This window comes from Ambystoma mexicanum, chromosome 3p (genome assembly GCF_040938575.1).
Source record: "Ambystoma mexicanum isolate Mex_15411 chromosome 3p, UKY_AmexF1_1, whole genome shotgun sequence".
Classification (NCBI taxonomy): Eukaryota; Metazoa; Chordata; class Amphibia; order Caudata; family Ambystomatidae; genus Ambystoma; species Ambystoma mexicanum.
The window spans coordinates 195,863,680-195,881,688 of NC_090925.1; positions in this window are offsets into that span (position 1 = coordinate 195,863,680).

Here is an 18,009-nt window from a genome sequence, read left to right on the forward strand (position 1 = left end):
CAATTGGCTGCTCTCCAGCAAGGGAGGGGCGGTACTTTCTACTTATCCGCTCGGTGTTGCACTGCACACCATTCCGGTGAGGAAGAGATTCCTCACCAACCCTTAAGTAAATCGCGCACCTCAAACCCTCCGGCACCGAAATGCATGCGAGCATAGATTAGACTGAGCTTTTCAGACGAGTGCACCAGCACACGTAGGCACAGCTGAACTTTGCCAGCCGCTTCTTGAATATCCTTCACCCCTCAATGCACTTGATACACTAGTGCTCTCACGGCCCAGTTCCATACACAGAGATTGTCACACGTGCAATTCAAATTCCAGTGGCGATTATGACCCCCCTCCAGTACTTTGTACAGTACACCATTGGACTCTAGACACCTTCCCACGTGTTTTTATGGAGTGGCCATCTTTTGCCATTTTTCTGCACTCTGCTTTTTGCATGCCACTAATCGGCACCTATTACAATTACATAATGATGGACCACACAGGTCGCACATAATTTGTCTGGTTTTCTCCCCAGAATTGTGGATCTAATACACCACTGACGGGCGACACCACATCCGGGCCAATCCATTTGGACCCAGAACCTGCAGAGTATCCACCACTCTGGCTCCACGAGCTGCGTTTCCTACACTGCTCCACCAGTCTCCATCACACAGCGCTGAGTGAGACTGTATAGCGACCTTATCGTTCCTCTGACGGTAAGCCTCATACAAATGCACTTCGCAGTGTATTTGTTGGCACAAACCAGCCACTATTAAGTACTTTAAATTATAAATCGAATACGCCCACTGAGATCAATACCCAGCCTAACAGCCTTTTCACTCCAACAGATACAATACGGACAGTGTTACCCTTCACCCCCCCATCCTGAAGAAGGTCACGCCATCAACTAGCTCCCATCCATCGCTACAGGTGGCCGAAACAATAAAGTGTCGATCTGCGACACAACGCCTTGTCCTACTGTGCTGTTCTACACGTTTTGTTGTGTGTTTTGTTTTACGATACCCATGGACCACTAGCAGTCCTGGGCAGCACTTACTCCTGTTTATACTGTAATGTCCAATTGTCCTTTCGAGATTGTGCACAAATATGAGGAAAACACCCACAATACGTAAGAGGATGGTACATAGAAGTACCCCCCCTTGTTAAATTGTCTAATCTGTCAGTTATCTGTCCTTTTGCAACTAAAGCAATACCTATAATCTTGCTACAACGTTTATGATTTAATAAATTAATCCAAAATTTATGCTGTTTTGATCTCCCATCCTGATTTTTTCTTTATTACTGATTCTCAGGTGGGACAAGCAGTGCTAAGACATCTCTTTGCTGCTGTTCCTTCACACATTCCACCACCATTTCTGGGTACTGCTCGCTAGTCTATGCATGGATGTGATTCTAAGCAGATTCGCAAGCATCAGAAGACCTGCATTACTCACCGTAATAGCATTTTTGATGATTGTATCTGCTTAGATTCACATGAACCCACCCTTCCTCCCCTCGTGGAGTAGAAGGAACATAGACCCTTTACACCTTCTCTCTTCTGTACTTGCTCACGCTGACTATAAGGCTTCCTCACAGCAGAAAAAACGAAACCAGAGGGACCTCGATGCGTGAGAGATTTTTGTTACACTGCACGTCACATTGGGGATAGTGTTACAGTCAACGTCCCCTTTTGATCTTCAAAAGAAAGATGCAATACTCTGCGATTTCCACTAGATGTCGGGCTATATGCACAGCATGTGAATCTAAGCAGATACAATCATCAGAAATGCTATTACGGTGAGTAATGCATGTCATATATACACACATATCTGTAAAGTATACAAGGTGCCAAATCCAATATGTTTTCAATACAAGTATGATTTTTTTTTAAAACACACTAATAGCTACTAAAGTAGAATTACCCAATGAGGGACTGTAACAGACTTGATATGACCCTGGAGCTGCCATACTTCCAGAAGTTTGTCATGCCTACTGAGGCGGGAATTAAGAAGTGGGAGTGCTAGACCCTGCAGGCTTGGCGCACTGTGATGCAGCTCCTACAACAGCGGAGTGAGGATGTGGATGTCTGCACAATGAGTCAAATTCTTTTATAGGGAGCAAGATGTGAGTTTTTTTTCTTTCTTCAAGGTTAATAGCTCCAACCAAGACATCTTTCTGTATCGGAAGACCAGACCTATGGGTGGAATGCTGCCAGAACCAACACCTCAAACAGGACCTCAGTCTTATGAGGTTCTTCAGGATGTGAAACCCTAAGAAACTCTGCCAACCTGCTCATACTGTCACGAGAAACCTTGATGTGATGTGGGATGCCCTCCGCTGCTTCTTTCCTTGATGAATCCTAGTCAGGATTTGCAGTCTGAGGCTGGTCCTGAGTCATGGAAGCATCCTGGTCCTTATTAGGCAGATCTGTACGAGTATCCAGAGTAGAAGTTGACTGGGGAGGTTTTGGATGTAGCACAGGTCTCTGAGGAGCCACCAGAACCAACAGAGATAACTGCACAGGAGGTGGTACAGTGGCTTATGGAGCAATAAGAGCAGCTTTTGGGGTGGATTTGATTTGAGTCTGGGATGCAGTGCCTGAATCCATCCCTTATAGTAATTGGCCATTGTTTTTGATCTCATGAAGGACTGGAAGCAGGCAGTCCTGTGCCTGGTGCGTCTGGAGCTGCCGTGTCTGCAACTGGTGCGATGAGGTGTCTCCCATCAGTGTTCATGTGAAAGTGGCTGGAACCCAATGATGTGGCCTTTGCTTTGGAATCCATAATCTCGCTGGGGCTGAAGAGCAAGTTGGGTAGGCCGTTTGCCAGCCAGGTCACGGGAGGAATGTTCCAGAAGGGATTGTTGAAGGTAAATGTACCAGAGAGTATATTTTTACTCTGCCAGGGATTCTTTGTCATGGCCCCTCTGTGACTTATGTCCTTGATGTTGTGTCATGGTCTTTGGGTGCCATTTTCTGGTGGGAAACATATTCCCCTTTTTCCGCCAGCATGGAGCTGACATAATGTCTCGATCAATCCTTGGGTGGGTGAGGAGGGGTAGGGGGCGAGTCCCCTGTAACAGGGGTTTAAGGAACCTTGCTTGAAGACATGGGACGTACAATCGCCATACCCTAGGGCAGAGGTCTTCAAACTGTGAGGCTTGCCCCACCAGGGGGTTATGGCCGCATCCCAGGGGGGGCGTGAGAGCTCAGCATGAAAATAAAAAAAAATCTTTTTAGATTGGAGGAAATGGGCAGGGGCAGCTCACATGGTCAGACTGGACCATACAACTGCCTTAGGCACCAATGAAAAAGTGGCCAGCAGCTGCAAATGGATATTCACTTCTTTAGTCAAAGACTGTTTGAATAGTACCCAAGGGGGTGTTTTTTGTTCAAATGTAAACAAATTGTGATATTTAAAGAATATTTATTCAGCAACAATGGTCAAAACTACTAGCTGCATAGTGAAGTAACTCCTCAAACTGGCCCACATTGGCCAAAAAAGTGGCCCATTTTGACTGGCCTGCACTAGCATTTTGCATTTTTGGTGCGGTCATCACCCTATTGCCCTATAGGCCAGTCCAAGGCTGGCGGCTCATCCCTAATGGGTGAGGGGGCAGCCACCCACTGGCCCCCTCACCCATTATGGAGCAGCCAAGGAGCCAGCCCAGTGAAACACTGAACACTCTTTCAGCTGCTTTTTCCATCTGAGGGAGTGCTCCTGGGCTGGCTGAACTGTCAAAGGGAAACACTGTTTGCCTTTGACAGTTCAGTTCCCCAGCTGCACATGATCACTGAGCCATGCAATGGTGGGGGCGTTTTGCTTCGCTAGCCTTGCATAGCTCATTGGAAATGCTGGCTGCGGCGCTGCATGTATGTATGTGCGAGGAGGTGCTCCTGCACCTCCTCGCACATACGGGCAGAGCAACCTGGAACGGGGCATTTTAGCAACCATGCGCTGGCCCCTGCAGAAGGTACCTTTATGGTGATTTATCTTTTATTTAAATATGTGTATGGATGCGTGTATGATGGTTTATAGTGATTATTTCAAATTACATTACATATTAACTGGATAGCGTTTATGATTGTGTTCTGGGACTGTGGTGGCAGCAGAATGGGCGGGAGCACTGGGATAGTGGTGGGAGCAGGGTGGGGGAGAGCCCAGGGTCTGTATTGGGAGTAGGGTGCGGTGACGGTGTGCAAAAGTTAATCTGCCACATTTGGGGGGGGGCCCAGGCCAAAAAAGTTTGAAGACTACTGCCCTAAGGGAATGTCTATGGTCATCCTTGTCCCCTCAGAGTGACGTCTGGTGATAGGACCAGGAGGGCCCTTAGTGCACACACCGGTAAAATCCTTGATGGCCTCTGTGCCACCCTGTGGGTAAACGAGGATGAAAACATCCCCCGGTAAGAAGTGGCTGGAGAATGCCTGCAAAAAACGAGACTTACGTAGGTCAAGGGGGAAGATTTTTGACAAGGAGTCTCAACGAAGTACTGCACGTGACGTGGAGGAGAGCAGCAGAGCAGGTGCATTGAGCGACTGAGTCTACGACAGAGAAGGGACCCTAACGCATAGAAGGAAATGCAGGGGTCCCAATCTATACACGGGCTGGTCATAGCAACTTGAGAGCGTATGGGTGCATGTCCTCGGCCTGGAAGCTCGTGACGCAGGAAGGTCAGGTGGCAAAGCTGGGTGCCACCGAAAAAAGCTGTACGAATTGGGACTGAGGAGATGGAGGAGTTCTACACAAGAGGAAAAGCAGAGGCAGAGTAATAAACATTGCTGCTGCTGGTGTCCAGTCCTGCTGAGCTGTATAAAAAAAAAACAAAAAAAAAAACTGGCATGTGAGGCTGGTGGGCAGAGCCTGCATTGGCTGGGCACGCCCTATGCTGGCGCGCGTTTGCGTGTACTAAATTTAAAGGAGACGTATTCTATTGCAAATAAATCAAGTCTCCTGTCCAGCTCCATGGGGCCAACTCAAGAGCATGAAGGAAGGGGGGCAGGCTGTAGAAATGTATGCAATGAACAGAATACAGGCATTTCTCAAGACCTTACGAACCTGTTCCCACATTTTCGTCCACTCTTTCTCAGATATCTGGCAGCACCCCTCCTTTTCCCATTTACTCTTCGCAACTAGCTTCCAGTGGCACCTCACTCCTCACAGCAGGGTAAATGCGGGAGACTGTGGCCCTGCCTCCACCCTGAGCAGTCAACATCTGCATTAGGTGACTTACGCCCGGTTCATCAGGTTTCCCCTTTCAAATGGCAGCCATCCGCTTAGTCACCACCCCATATGTCAGCAAATGTACCTTCGACATCATGTACTCCACTCAGCAAATGTCATCAACCTTCCACACTCAAACAAGTCCCCTAGCGTCCAGCAACCCTTCTCCGCCAGTCGTCCAATGCCCACCCTCCCAATAATCTGCCATAATCTTGGGTCTGTCCCCACCCCCATGATAAATCCACACTGTATAACCCTCGAACATGGATCTTCCTAAGATAGTTCCACCACACCTCCCGTACCGCCTGGAACAAGATTGTAACCCCCTTATCGTACCCCACAACAATTCCACCCCTTGACCAGCCACTGGAAGATCCCGTACCAGTATCTTCAATGATTCTCCTCTATAGTCTAAGCACTCCAGCACCACCTGCAAATGTGCCGCCATAAAATACGCCTCATAGTCAGGTAAGTTAAGACCCCCGTCCGACTGCAGACGTTGCAGGGTTGCTAGTGATCCCCTTCTTTCTACCCGTCTTCCACAACAAATCCCCCATTAAAGGCATGGTCTAGTAAAAAAATTTATTTAAAAAATAGATAGGCAACATAAAAAAAAAATACTAGCATTCTCTTTTTTAAAACTTCCCATGTAAAATTTTGAGCTGTTCAAGCTCAAAATTCGCAAAAAGCAAGCACATGGGCGCATCCATTTTGTGAAATGGATGCCCTCCTGTGCTGGCTTTTGCTTTTGCGGCACTAATGAAGGAAAAGCCAGCCAGCTGTAGTAAACAAAAGCTACCGCTGGGTGGCTTTCCCTTCATTAGTGCTGTACGCGGAGGACGGGGACCGGAGACCAGAGCAGGAAAGCTGCAGCTGAATCTCGGTAAGTGCTATTTATTTTTTTTTAAAAAATAAGCACTAGCTGCGTTTTTTTTTCTAAGTTTTCCGGGCTGGAGGAGCCAGGAAAACTTAGAAATAAAACCGCAGCTTTAAAAACATTGTATTTATGTTTGCGGTCGCTTTTGAAGCGACCGCAAACATAAATACAACGTTATTGTGTTGGAAAACGCTGCGGTTTTTCTTTCCAAGTTTCTCAGGCTCCTCTGGCTCGGAGGAGCCTGAGAAACTCGGAAAGAAAAACCGCAGCGTTTTCCAACAAAACCGCGTTGTTTCTGCCTGAATCTGCTTTCCCATTTGGGGCTCTCGGGCCCCAAATGGGAAAGCAGATTTAGGCAGACACAACGCAGCATTTAGCATTTCCCATTGAGAGCCCCAAATGTGAAATCAGCTGTAGGCAGAAACACTACGCGGCATGTAAACACAACCGCGTTGTGTTTCTGCCTGCTGTGGCTTTCACTTTGGGTCTCCGGTGCTCCCCCGTATATCCACCTCCTCTATCAGCCTCTCCATCCCCTCCTTAAGATACCCCATCAAGACAGGCAACTGAACCAAGTCTAGCAGTGCGTCTGCATCCTCCGGAGTGAACGTGCCTTCACTCATGTATAATTTCTGATAGAATCCTTGAAAAGCATTGTTAATCCATTCTTGGGTACAGGTCAACTCCCTTGTTTCCCTACGGATTTGAGTGAAGGTATGCTGCGGTTGCTCCCTACGTATTAGCCATGTCAATAACTTCTCTGCCTTATCCCCTTCCCCGTGGATCCGTACATCCTGCCTACTGCTCTCAAAACTGGACAGCGAAGTCATATGCCTCACAATGTACATCTAACGCCTGGGCTAGTTCGTCTTGGAAATACAGACTCCCCGGAGCGTTGCCTTAAATGCCTCCCAAACAGACCCCACTGATCCTTCATTAAGTTACAAAAACCTCACCATTTGCTCATGTAGCGCCCCTTTGAACACTAGGTCCTCTAAGGCCACAACTTGCAATCGCCACATCCTCCTTGGGGGCCTCCTCCAAACCCTGTCGGAATAGTCTGACAGGGTGTGCCCCAGGTACTCCGTGCCAGTGAAGGAGTGGAAGTCCTCCACTCCCACCAACATATAATCAAGCCAGGAATGCGAGCCATGCACCCCCGAGAAATAAGAGTATCCCCGTTCTTGCCCATGTGTTACTCGCCACAACTCCACCAGGTCTAACCCCCCCCCCCACACCTGTTTCAGTGCCGTTGCTGCTTCTGCAACCCCAACGTCCCTGTGTCGTCCAAGCCCAAATTCCTGTATCTGCCGCTAATTCCCTCACGTTTGGACGATGTACACATCTTTAAACCTTCCTTTCCCACTAACCCCTGATTTAACTCTCAGTAACTGAACTGCCTCTGCTTCAGCTAAGGGGGTGAATTAAGAGGAATCTTCTTAACTGACGTTCCTCTCTTTGGAAGATTTCTTGAAATCTCTTTTAAACTTGAGACCAGACACTTCCCCAGAATGTTCTTTGATCCTTAAATTGATTCTCATTAAAGTGAGTCTTTATTGTATGCTTACTTTTTCGAACAATTCATTCTGAATATGCGGATGTCTCCACAAAGAAATGAAAACAAGGATTCTTTACTATTTTGAATTGCAGAAGTCCTTTCTCTTCCAGATTACAGTTCTAGGAGCCCAGACTCCTTTATTAAATTGCTGATTCTATGGCATGACAGGAGGCTTCATATTATGCATTTCCATCTTTACTCTGAAACCACAGCAGCAAAGAAAAAACTTTTACAAACAAAAAAGTTTCAACAACAGAACTAGATAGAGTTCAATGTCCATGCATGGGGAACTCCCCAAACCATCATGGAGGACAGGTCATGCCCTGCAGGGGAACCAATGAGCAGGGACCCTCCTCTATATATGTCCATTACTCTAACCCCAACCCCTCTTTCTTTGCTGCTGACACCACAAGCTAAGTCACTCCTTGTAGTTGTGCTTTGCATGTTAGTCAGTGGTTGCCATATGACTTTCTGTATCATATATATATGTGCTTCACTGCCCTTGGGAATTGTGTTTCCTTATGTTAACTTTATGGTTGCAGTATTGCATTGAACTGCCACTTCGTGGCGTCTAACAAAATTAATGGGTTGAGAGCGCCTGCGCTTTATTTAATGTGTGCCTGTGTTTTATGAAGAGAACGTTTCGTTTGAGTAAACATTTCCTACCCAACGCGTGTGGGCATGTTTGAAGCTTTTAGCTGCAGGCCTGTCACGCGTGGGTTTGGGGGCGCCTGGCAGCGCCGTGCTCTGTGTTTGTTTATCCTTATTGTCTTCAGGGCGAGTTGCACACAAGTGTTTGTTGTTTCCGTCGCGTGCGGCTCTTTTGAAGCTTTAGCTTCAAGCTTGTCACGCGACGGTTATGGAGATTTATTTTGTTTATTGAGCATGTTGGCAGCTGTGCGCGCGGGTCTTTAGAAGCCTTGGCTTCAGACCTCACGCGCACAGACTGCCGTTTGTGCTTCCCTCCGTCGGGCCCTTTCAGAAGCTTTCGCTTCAGGCCGGACGCGTGGCGGGAAGCCTTCTGATTTACACTTTTTGTCGGCTATCCGATGTCCGCCCCTCCCTCCACATTCTCCTCGCGTGTGGGCATTAAAAGCTTTGCTTTGCTCCCGAAGCGGCGTGGGGTGGGGTTCTAGTGTTGGGAATTTTCCTTTATGGTGCAGCGCTATGGTACCTGTAGGTTAGTAGCGCTATATAAATTGGGAATTAGCAATGTCAGCGCTCTTATACCGGGGGGTTCGTAGCGCTATATATATCTATATAACTGCTCAATTGTTAATGCTCAATTGTTCCTTTTAGACACAATAAGGTACAAGATTGATGGGAAGTTGTTCCCCTTTTTTCTTTTATGCTGCCCCAGGCCCCGGGGTAGGGTTGAGCAGCGCTATGATACGTCCAGGTTCATTGCGCTATATTATTATTATTTTTTTTTTTAATGCTGAATGCTAAATTTTACCCAATGAGATACGGGGGTTCCCCCCTTTCCCCTTTTAAAGGACACATTATGGGAAAAGTGCAGTTTTTCCACATGTCCCCTCGCGCACCCTGACAACAGCTTTGCTTACTGATGCACAGGTCAGGGGAGCGCCATGTACCATCTCCCTTACATTTTAGTAATGCAATACAAAAATTATAATGTGTCTCACTGTTTGGGGATATATTGTGTCAGACTTTCGGCACATACATTTTGAGTGCCGCTGCCTGCTCGGCTTCAGGTTTCACCTGAGTGTGGATGCTAGGGTTGTTCCCTGGCAGGCTGTTGATTTCCATACCCTGCTAGGGTGAACAGCTTGTGCTGCGCTTGCTCAGCATATTCCTTGGTTACAGCAATGGTTAACCTGTAGGTGAAGCATCAACGCTTCCCCTTTGTTAAAAGAATTATTTTGTTTTGTTAATTTTTCTCATTTTATCCTTCAAAGAAAAAGACTGGGGTTGGTGGAGGTGGTCGTTGAATGACCTAGAGGGGGCTTGGGCCTTCCTATCCAGCCATCATGCAGGCGCAGTCCTGTACTACCATGATATTTCATGTCCCTTTAATGGGGGAAAGAATGTCTGGTTTGTTACCCCTCTCTCTCTCTTTTTTCCATTAGGTAGGTTCAGGACAACTCAGTCCGTTTACTTCCCTTAGGTTTCTCCTCCCCTGAAGCGGTCAAGTACGCAGGTTAGGGGGGGAGTACCCACAGTTCTGGTCTGTTCCTCATAACCTGTTTTCTTAGTATACATCTCCGCTAATGCATGGTCCTTGTTTCTGTGACAGTTAATTTGGCGGACCCTACTTGCCTTCATGAGGTGCTAAGGACCTTAGCCTTCTTCCCTCATCAGGGGGACGGTCTTGTTTTGTGAGCTAACCCTCTTGACATTGATTGCAAAGTCCTTGGTATCCTTCTTTGTCCTAGGGACATAAGGGGTAGGACCCTACGAAGGAAGAGTGGTATCTGTTTTTTTAAAGACCTGTATAACCCAGTTTGCTCACTGGCTAAAGAGGGATGTAACCTCTATTTTCACTAGTTGATGTGCAAGTCCTGGGCTACTGGATTGAGATCTGTTTGCCTGCTCGGCAACAACGGCACCTCTGCTCTTATGGAGCGGCGAAATTACCCCTCTTGTGAGAAGGGATGGCTCAAGGGCAACGTATTCCTCTGAGAGGTTAAACTATACAATCCAGGTTCGGATTATAATACTAGCACTTGAAAATGTGCGGATCATGAAGGACTGGATTATAAGAGCGATTGCCTGCTCGGCTTCGATGGGAAACCTTCACGGCCACAGGATGGCGTAAGCCCTTATGCATGCGATTTCATCTCAAATTATTATTGAACAGGTGGCTTTATTAAGATCTTTGCCCCTCAGGAGAAGGGAGCCCGCTCCTTTGGGTGTTTTCCTAAGTCTACCTATCCGGTAGAAGGTGCATAAAGTGGTGCGCACAGTTACTCCTCTGCTCGAGGGGCTGGAGCACGGTGTTTTTTTGTCCATTTGGAGGAATTGTGCCGACAGCAGTCCTGCTAGTCATAGGATATCTCCTGTAATGCCTCTAGTGTTCACCAGGTTTTCGTAGATGATGTTCATCTCAAACCCCCGGGGGTTGCTGTGGGATAACAAGGATCCAATTTGCGCTCTTCCTCTGTCAGTTTTTCCCTTGCCCTCATTTTAGAAGGGGCGGTGATAACAGCCTCCCTCACGGTTTCTCAATTATGAATGAGATAAATATGCTCCCTCTAATTGGGAGTGGGCACATGGGGTACTTCTAATAATAATTAGTTTGCAAGTTTTAACCTCTATTTGTGGCACCCTTTAAATGGAAGTATTGTTATGCTCATTGTTCCCTGTCTCCTGGCAGATGGTATGGTCGTGTTAGACCTCGAGGATGAGTGTTGGGAGTTCCTCCATTATTCCTCCTCTCAGGAGTTTCCGCTTCAGTTCTACTGATGGGTTCACTCTGATCATTGTCCCTCCCTTTCGGTTTGGCCTTTCCCACCAGCCCTGCTGTTACCAAGTTAATGAAGAAGGTGATAACTCACCGAGGTTCCAAAGGGTTCTGGCGAATATATATATATTTGTTTCTTGGATACAGTTAGAGATGTCCCTTCCGCGACCACGGAGTTGTTCTTGGTTTTAGGCATGTCATAACACTGCATCTTATCCTTTGGGATGATAGACTGTACTTAAGTAAGGAGTTAGCCGTTTTCTCCCCTGGAAAGGGTGATTTTTTCCCTTTGCTAGCTAACCTAGATGGGCAGAGGGCCAGCTCCTTCCGTGTCATTGTTCCAAGCCCCCCACAAGAATCTATTGTTCTCGCATTTAGATCAGCCTTTGGAACAGTTACCTAACTCTGTTACACTTAAGAGCCTTTCTCTAAGATCATTTGCAGTTAGCTCAGAGACTGGAGCAACATATTGTCAATCAGGATGTCGGTCCGATAACTCAGCAAGTACAGCACTCGCTTTGACATCTGTGCAGAGCCTGCTGATGCAGGATCCAATCTCGGCAGGGCCACTCTCAGCCTTTCATACTTCCGAGATCGATAAATGAGCTCCACACACCGTGTGTTATAACTAGCAGGGCTCAGATGCCTGATGGTTTGTAGCGCTTTATGGAAGCTACATTATTAGCTCTCTCTTGGCCACGATCTTGTACGGTTGGAGTTCCGATTGGGTGATCTCTTTTCCTTGTGAAAAGGTGGATGCCAGTGCACGGTCTTCGGACGGTTCCTCCGGGATTGCTCGGTTCCTTTTGGGGCCTTCTCGGAAGGGGGGTGGTTCCCATCCCTATAGGATGTTACAGTGCATATTGTCTAGTGTCATCCCTATCCACCTGTGTCTATCTCTGCCAGACAGTTTTCTCTTATGGTTCCTCTGTTATTCATTAGAATATATTTTCATCTCTTCCTGGGGCTTCAGGAATTCTTTTCGCAGTGCACTATCTGGGTCATCAAGGACTTTGGAAAGCCTTTTATAAGTCTATTTTCTTTTAGATGGCGGCTATTCAGTGAATGGGTATGTGACTCAGATTTCGATTCTGTTTCTCCCTTAACAGAAATAGGGTTTCTGGTAGAACGGTCTACGAAGGCTACTTTACATGACAATGATTGCATTTTACTGCCATTATCTCAGCGAAAATGGTCGCTAAGGGTGAAAACGGTGGTTTGACAGTGCTTGGTGCGCAGGACCTTCAGGTCCATTGGTTTTGGGGTTCCACCTTGACTAGGTGTTTCTTATCGGCTACAATTATACCATATTGCATTACTGCATCTTTGTCTTTTCAAGGAAGGATTGTCTGTGCTACAACTGTTTTCAAAGTTATCCATGTGGAGTTTCTTTCCTGTTAAGTGCATCTCCTGTATCAGTCCTTTAGATATGGACAGTGGAATGTTCTCCCGGGGGTCAGAAAAATCACTTTTTTATTGCCAGAATGGGTACCCGTTGGGTTTCCTCCATCTATTATCCAGGTCTCCGGGACATGTTCTAATGTATAAGTTATGAAGTGGTTTTAAATGCTTAAGTTGGACTTAACCCCTAAATACCTCTCAGCTGCTTTCCTGTGGGAAGACTATTGCGGGGTCTCTTACCCTTGGCCATATGGATTAAGTAGATTTTGCAGAGAAAGGGAGTCCATTGCTCCTTTGGTCCTTCAGTGGAAGATGCTATATAGTGTTTAAGATGCTCTCCTGGGGGAGGGAATTGTCAAAGCAGCTGTTTGGTCATGGGAATAATATTTGGAATAATTTTATTTTATCACAAGTATATTGCTCAGGTTGGGATTGGGATGTAAGGGCTTTGAACTTGCATAATATGAAGCCTCCTGTCATGCCATAGAATAGGAAATCCCCCTCACTAACGTGATAGGGGGTTTAGATTCTATTGAAGACAGGAGGCGAGTATTATCCCACCCACCCTCCCTTTGTATTGGCTGTTCTGCTTAAACCCACCCACCCTGTTATATTTCATATTGTTTCAGATTTTGGGTGAGAAGTCCTATCCAGAAGAACTTTGTCATAGATGCAGGCTGCGGAAAGGTTAAGATCTCTCCAGACGTCTGGTGCAAGACAGCTGCAGAAAGAGGGGTTGTGGTTAGAGTAATGGACATATATAGAGGAGGGTCCCTGCTCATTGGTTCCCCTGCAGGGCATGACCTGTCCTCCATGATGGTTTGGGGAGTTCCCCATGCATGGACATTGAACTCTTATCTAGTTCTGTTGTTGAAACTTTTTTGTTTGTAAAAGTTTTTTCTTTGCTGCTGTGGTGTCAGAGTAAAGATGGAAATGTACAATACTCGCCTCCTGTCGTTAATAGACTCTAAACCCCCTGTGACGTTAGTGAGGGGGGTTTCCCATTGTCCTTTCACTCCAATTCATTCAGTTTACTTCTTTCACCGCGGCTTAAACCTAGATGTCAGAACCAGAGGGTCCCAGTACCAGAAAAGTCCACCAGAGGGCCCTACAACCCAGATGATTGCCAAATAAAGATTTGTCACCGCGGTACACCCCCTTTTGGCGCGGCCGTTTTGCCGCGGGCCGGTTCGGCGCGGCCAGTTCGCCACGCCCATTTTGGCACGGGAGCCTTTCTGGCGCCGCCGATCTGGCGCGAGGGACGTTTGGACGTGGCTGACATTGCAGCCACATCTAAACTCCCTCACGCCAAATTTAAAAGCATAATTATTTTCAAATGCAGCACGTTGACAGGAACTGTGCCTGACAACGTGTTGCATTTGAAAATAATTTGGGGTCAAGTGACTGGCGTGAAGTGTAGTATATTTTATTGTGAATTGCCCAAATGCTTTATTATTTTTTTTTTATTAGACTGTTCAATTATGTGGGTTAAATATGCAACTTTTGCTGCCCCAGGCCAGTTTGGTCTTGTGGTTAAGTTCCAAGTCTCACAATCTTGCAGGCCATGGTTCGAGGCTGGGCTAAAGCTTTTAATTTAATTCTATTTGAAAAAAAAAAATGTGATATTTTGCAAATAGAATAAAATTAAAAGCTTTAGCCCAGCCACGAACCATGAGCTGTAAGATTGTGAGGCTTGGAACTTATCCACAAGACCAAACTGGCCTTCTGCCTGGGGCTGCAAAAGTTACATATTTAACCCCCATAATTGAACAGTCTAATAAAAAAAAATAATAAAGCATTTGGGCAATTCACAATAAAAAAGAACCCTCTGCCCACTACCACCCCTCTCCTCCCACCACCTGCCCACTACCACCTCCCCCTCCCACCACCTGCCAGCTACCACCTTTAACCCCCTGCCAGCTACCACCTCTCTCCTCCACCCCGTGCCCACTACTGCCTCCCACCACCTGCCAGCTACCACCTCGCTCCTCCACCCCCTGCCCACTACCACCTCCCAGCTACCACCTCGAAGGTAGTGGCCTTGCGTTAAGTTCTCTACCCCAGAGTCTTGCAGGCCATGGTTTGTGGATAAACAGAACCTTTCGTTAATTCCCCCTTTTAAATAAAAATAATGTGATATTTTGCAAATAGAATAAAATTAAAAGCTTTAGCCCAGCCACGAACCATGGCCTGCAAGATTGTGAGGCTTTGAACTTAACCACAAGACCAAACTGGCCTTGTGTTTGGGCAGCAAAAGTTTTATATTTAAGTCCGATGATTGAACAATTGATAAAGAAAAGAAAATAAAGTATTCGGGCAATTCACAATAAAAAATACTCTAAAGCATGTGCTTTAAAATAAATACTGTAAAACATCCCCGCGGCCAAACGTTGCAGCGCCGAATTGGGCGCACCAAAATGGCCGTGCCCAAATGGCTCCCGTGCCGAACTGGCCGCGGCGAATCAGCCCGTGCCGAACTGGCCGCGCCTAATCGTCCTGCTCCGTTGTCACCGAGCTTGCTGCGTAGTCTCAAACTATTTTCTCCACAGGAGCTGACCTTTCTGCTACGGTGTCAGTCATCGGGTTTCTTACAATGCCGTTACAAAGCGGACTGGCGTGCCCTCTCTAGACAGTTCATTGAGCAGTTCATAGCTCTCACCTTCCCTCTCAAGCTCTTCACTCTTCCGCCTCCAACTCCCTCAGGGTCAGCCGCTTCTCCAAACAGCGAGTTGGTGGTAGATCTCTTTCTTCTGCTGGGGCCTCTGTCTGGAACAGCCTCCCTGCCCCTCTGAAACTTGAGGTGCTTCCAGAACTGGAGATTGTTCTCCTCAAGACCTTCCTCTTTGCTTCTGCTTTCTCTCCTCCTCTCCCCTGCTGACCTCCTGGCTGAAACTGAAACTGCACTGGTTATCTGACTACCCTTTGATCTCGGGCCCAGGTCCCCTCCCCGTCAGTTGCACACCTGCACTGCCCTCCTAGCAACCCTTGCACTCAGTCACTGTTCTGTATCCCTACAGCCCCTACCAGCACTTGCCACCAGCCGGCCGCACTTTTATTTATTTATCTCACTGTTATCCTATGTACTGCACTGTCCCCTCTCCTTTCCCCCAGACTTTTCCCCTCCTGCCCTCCCCTGCTGTTGCACAAGCTCAAGGTTACCTGGCCTAGTAGGATCGCAATCTCTGTCTTCCCTCTTTATCCCCTCCCTTGCCTCGTCACGCCTTAAAAACACTTGTGTATGGGCATGTTATAAATGCCATATCACTCATCTAGATGAGCATGAAAGAGGCTCTGAAAACTCTGCTTCTTGGCGCCAACATTAACGTAATATTTCTAAAGCTGAATTATTATTTCAAACTCAAACACTAATACTTAGATTTAGAAAGACTGTCAAAGAAATAGGACTACGCTGCTTTCTCTCCAGTTTCTTCTTATTTCACCAGCATCCAGTTCTTTGGTTCTTGAATTTTTTCCTGAATTTCCCAAACGGACTTAACTCGTTAGGCCTAAATTTTAGGAACTAAAAACAAGCTTGACCTGTCTCTAGGACTACTGCAAGCCAGTTTCGAATGTTTGAGGAGAGCCTTTGTCCTTACTGGAACCAATCACTGCACAGTCACTTCCTCCATCTTGAGCTGGGATGCATGCCCTACTCCGAGAACCAGATTAAAGGCTGAAACTAAGGAGAGGAGAAATAAAAGTTTAAAAGTTAAAGACCCTGAAAGACCCCTTCAACCCTCAGGAAGTTAAACTCTGAACCCGACAAGTTTCACCCGTTCGTGTTCGTCCTGGCAACCTTTAATTACTTATAAAGGCAGGGATATATCCCCTGCACTACGCGGCCGCGCTTGTGGCTGTTCAGAATATGGTATTGGTTCTGGTGTATTTTGGGTCCTCAAGTCTGACCACTTTAACCCCTCTCCCTATGCCTATATCTGTCGAAAAATCACATGCGCCTTCTCTCCGCACTCTCACGTTTTCTTCCCTTTCTTCATCTGACATTATACCCAACTGCTATGACCATCGTCCCTTTCCTCATCATCAAGATCTAATCTGCTTAAAGACAGCGTTCTATACTCATCCATAATTGTTTTACCCAATCAATCTCCTGTTTCTTTTGGTGGAGATCCTACAAAGTTCCCTCTGGTCTCGTAACCACCTATCTTCCTCATTTGCCTATATTGATCCCAATCCTTTTTCCTATGCCTTCTGCCTCATGCTCATCAACCCATGTCTGTATTCTCGGAATCCCCTGCAGCTCCCTACAAGGCTGTTGTGACCCTCTTCTTCCCATTGTTCTTGTGCTTCAATTGGTATTATACATCCATTAACGATGTGGTCTACTTAGTCCTCCCTTTGTACCCCCGCCTACTAATTTCTTCGTCCCTTCTCCCTCTTGTCGTCTTCCGCTCTCCTTTGCAACCTACGATCTTTCAATCTCTTGCCATTTCTTTTCCTCTGTTCTTAATACCTCCTTCATTCTTCCTTTCACTTCCTCTTTCCTTCTCTTTGTATATACTTTTCTTAACCCCCCCCCCCCCCCGATTCCTCATTCTTGGACTTTGTCAATACCCTTTCCATCTAAATTGAGTAGTATCTGTCCTCCCATCCACTCGTTCTGTACCATTGTCACTCCACTAACTGTCTTTCTCCATTTTGTCTCAGAGCTTCTTCTATTTCTATCTGCTGGTCCATTCTTTCATCTCACTCTTTATGTTCATCGCTTGTGGACATATTTACGCTCTTTAATTTTACTCTCTTCTATATTATCCTCACTACTATAAGCAAGGGGGTGGGGGAAGAGTATTTTGATTAACATAAACGGCTGCTGCCTTTAACTCCTTTAAAGGATACATTCTCCGTGTGTCTTCAATTGTCCTATTGTTTTCAGGAGGAGAAATAGGAGCCGATGGAGTTACGACATCATCGTCGTCGTCATCCTCCTGCTGCTGGTGGTTAAGCATCCACTCCTTCTCAGGCGGGTATTCTCTCTCGCTCTGATGCATCTTCCATAGCTCTAAAACAGCTACACTTTTCTGTAACCTCTTCCCCGAGTATGCAGCATGCAAGTAAGCTGTCATGTGGTGCAATACTGTTCTTGATAGCGAACCTTCTTGAGGCCAAGGCATAAACATTTTGTCAGCCGTGCCTTTAACCCACTCAGCATGGCATTTCCTAATCTTAGGTGTGTATCTTGGTAAGGTTTTGCACAGGTGTAGAAGGGGGTATACCCCATGATTACAAGTCGTTTTTGACTCTCAATACTTACCGTTCTTTTATTGTCTATTACTTTGATCACTTACACCATAACAATTAATTGGGCAAGCACCAATCGCTGTCCATTTCCCAAAACAATTCTTAAAACAATTTTCAAGCCTACACAATATTCTTTTTACTTCTTTGTTTATGGTTCTTTCAATTCTTACGATCCTGTTTTTATTATTGACAACCTAAGAATCTTATTTTATTCTATTTTTTCAACTCCTGTTCTCCTGATTGATTAAGCTGGTTGATGGAATGGCGCCAATCGCTTGCCTTTTAG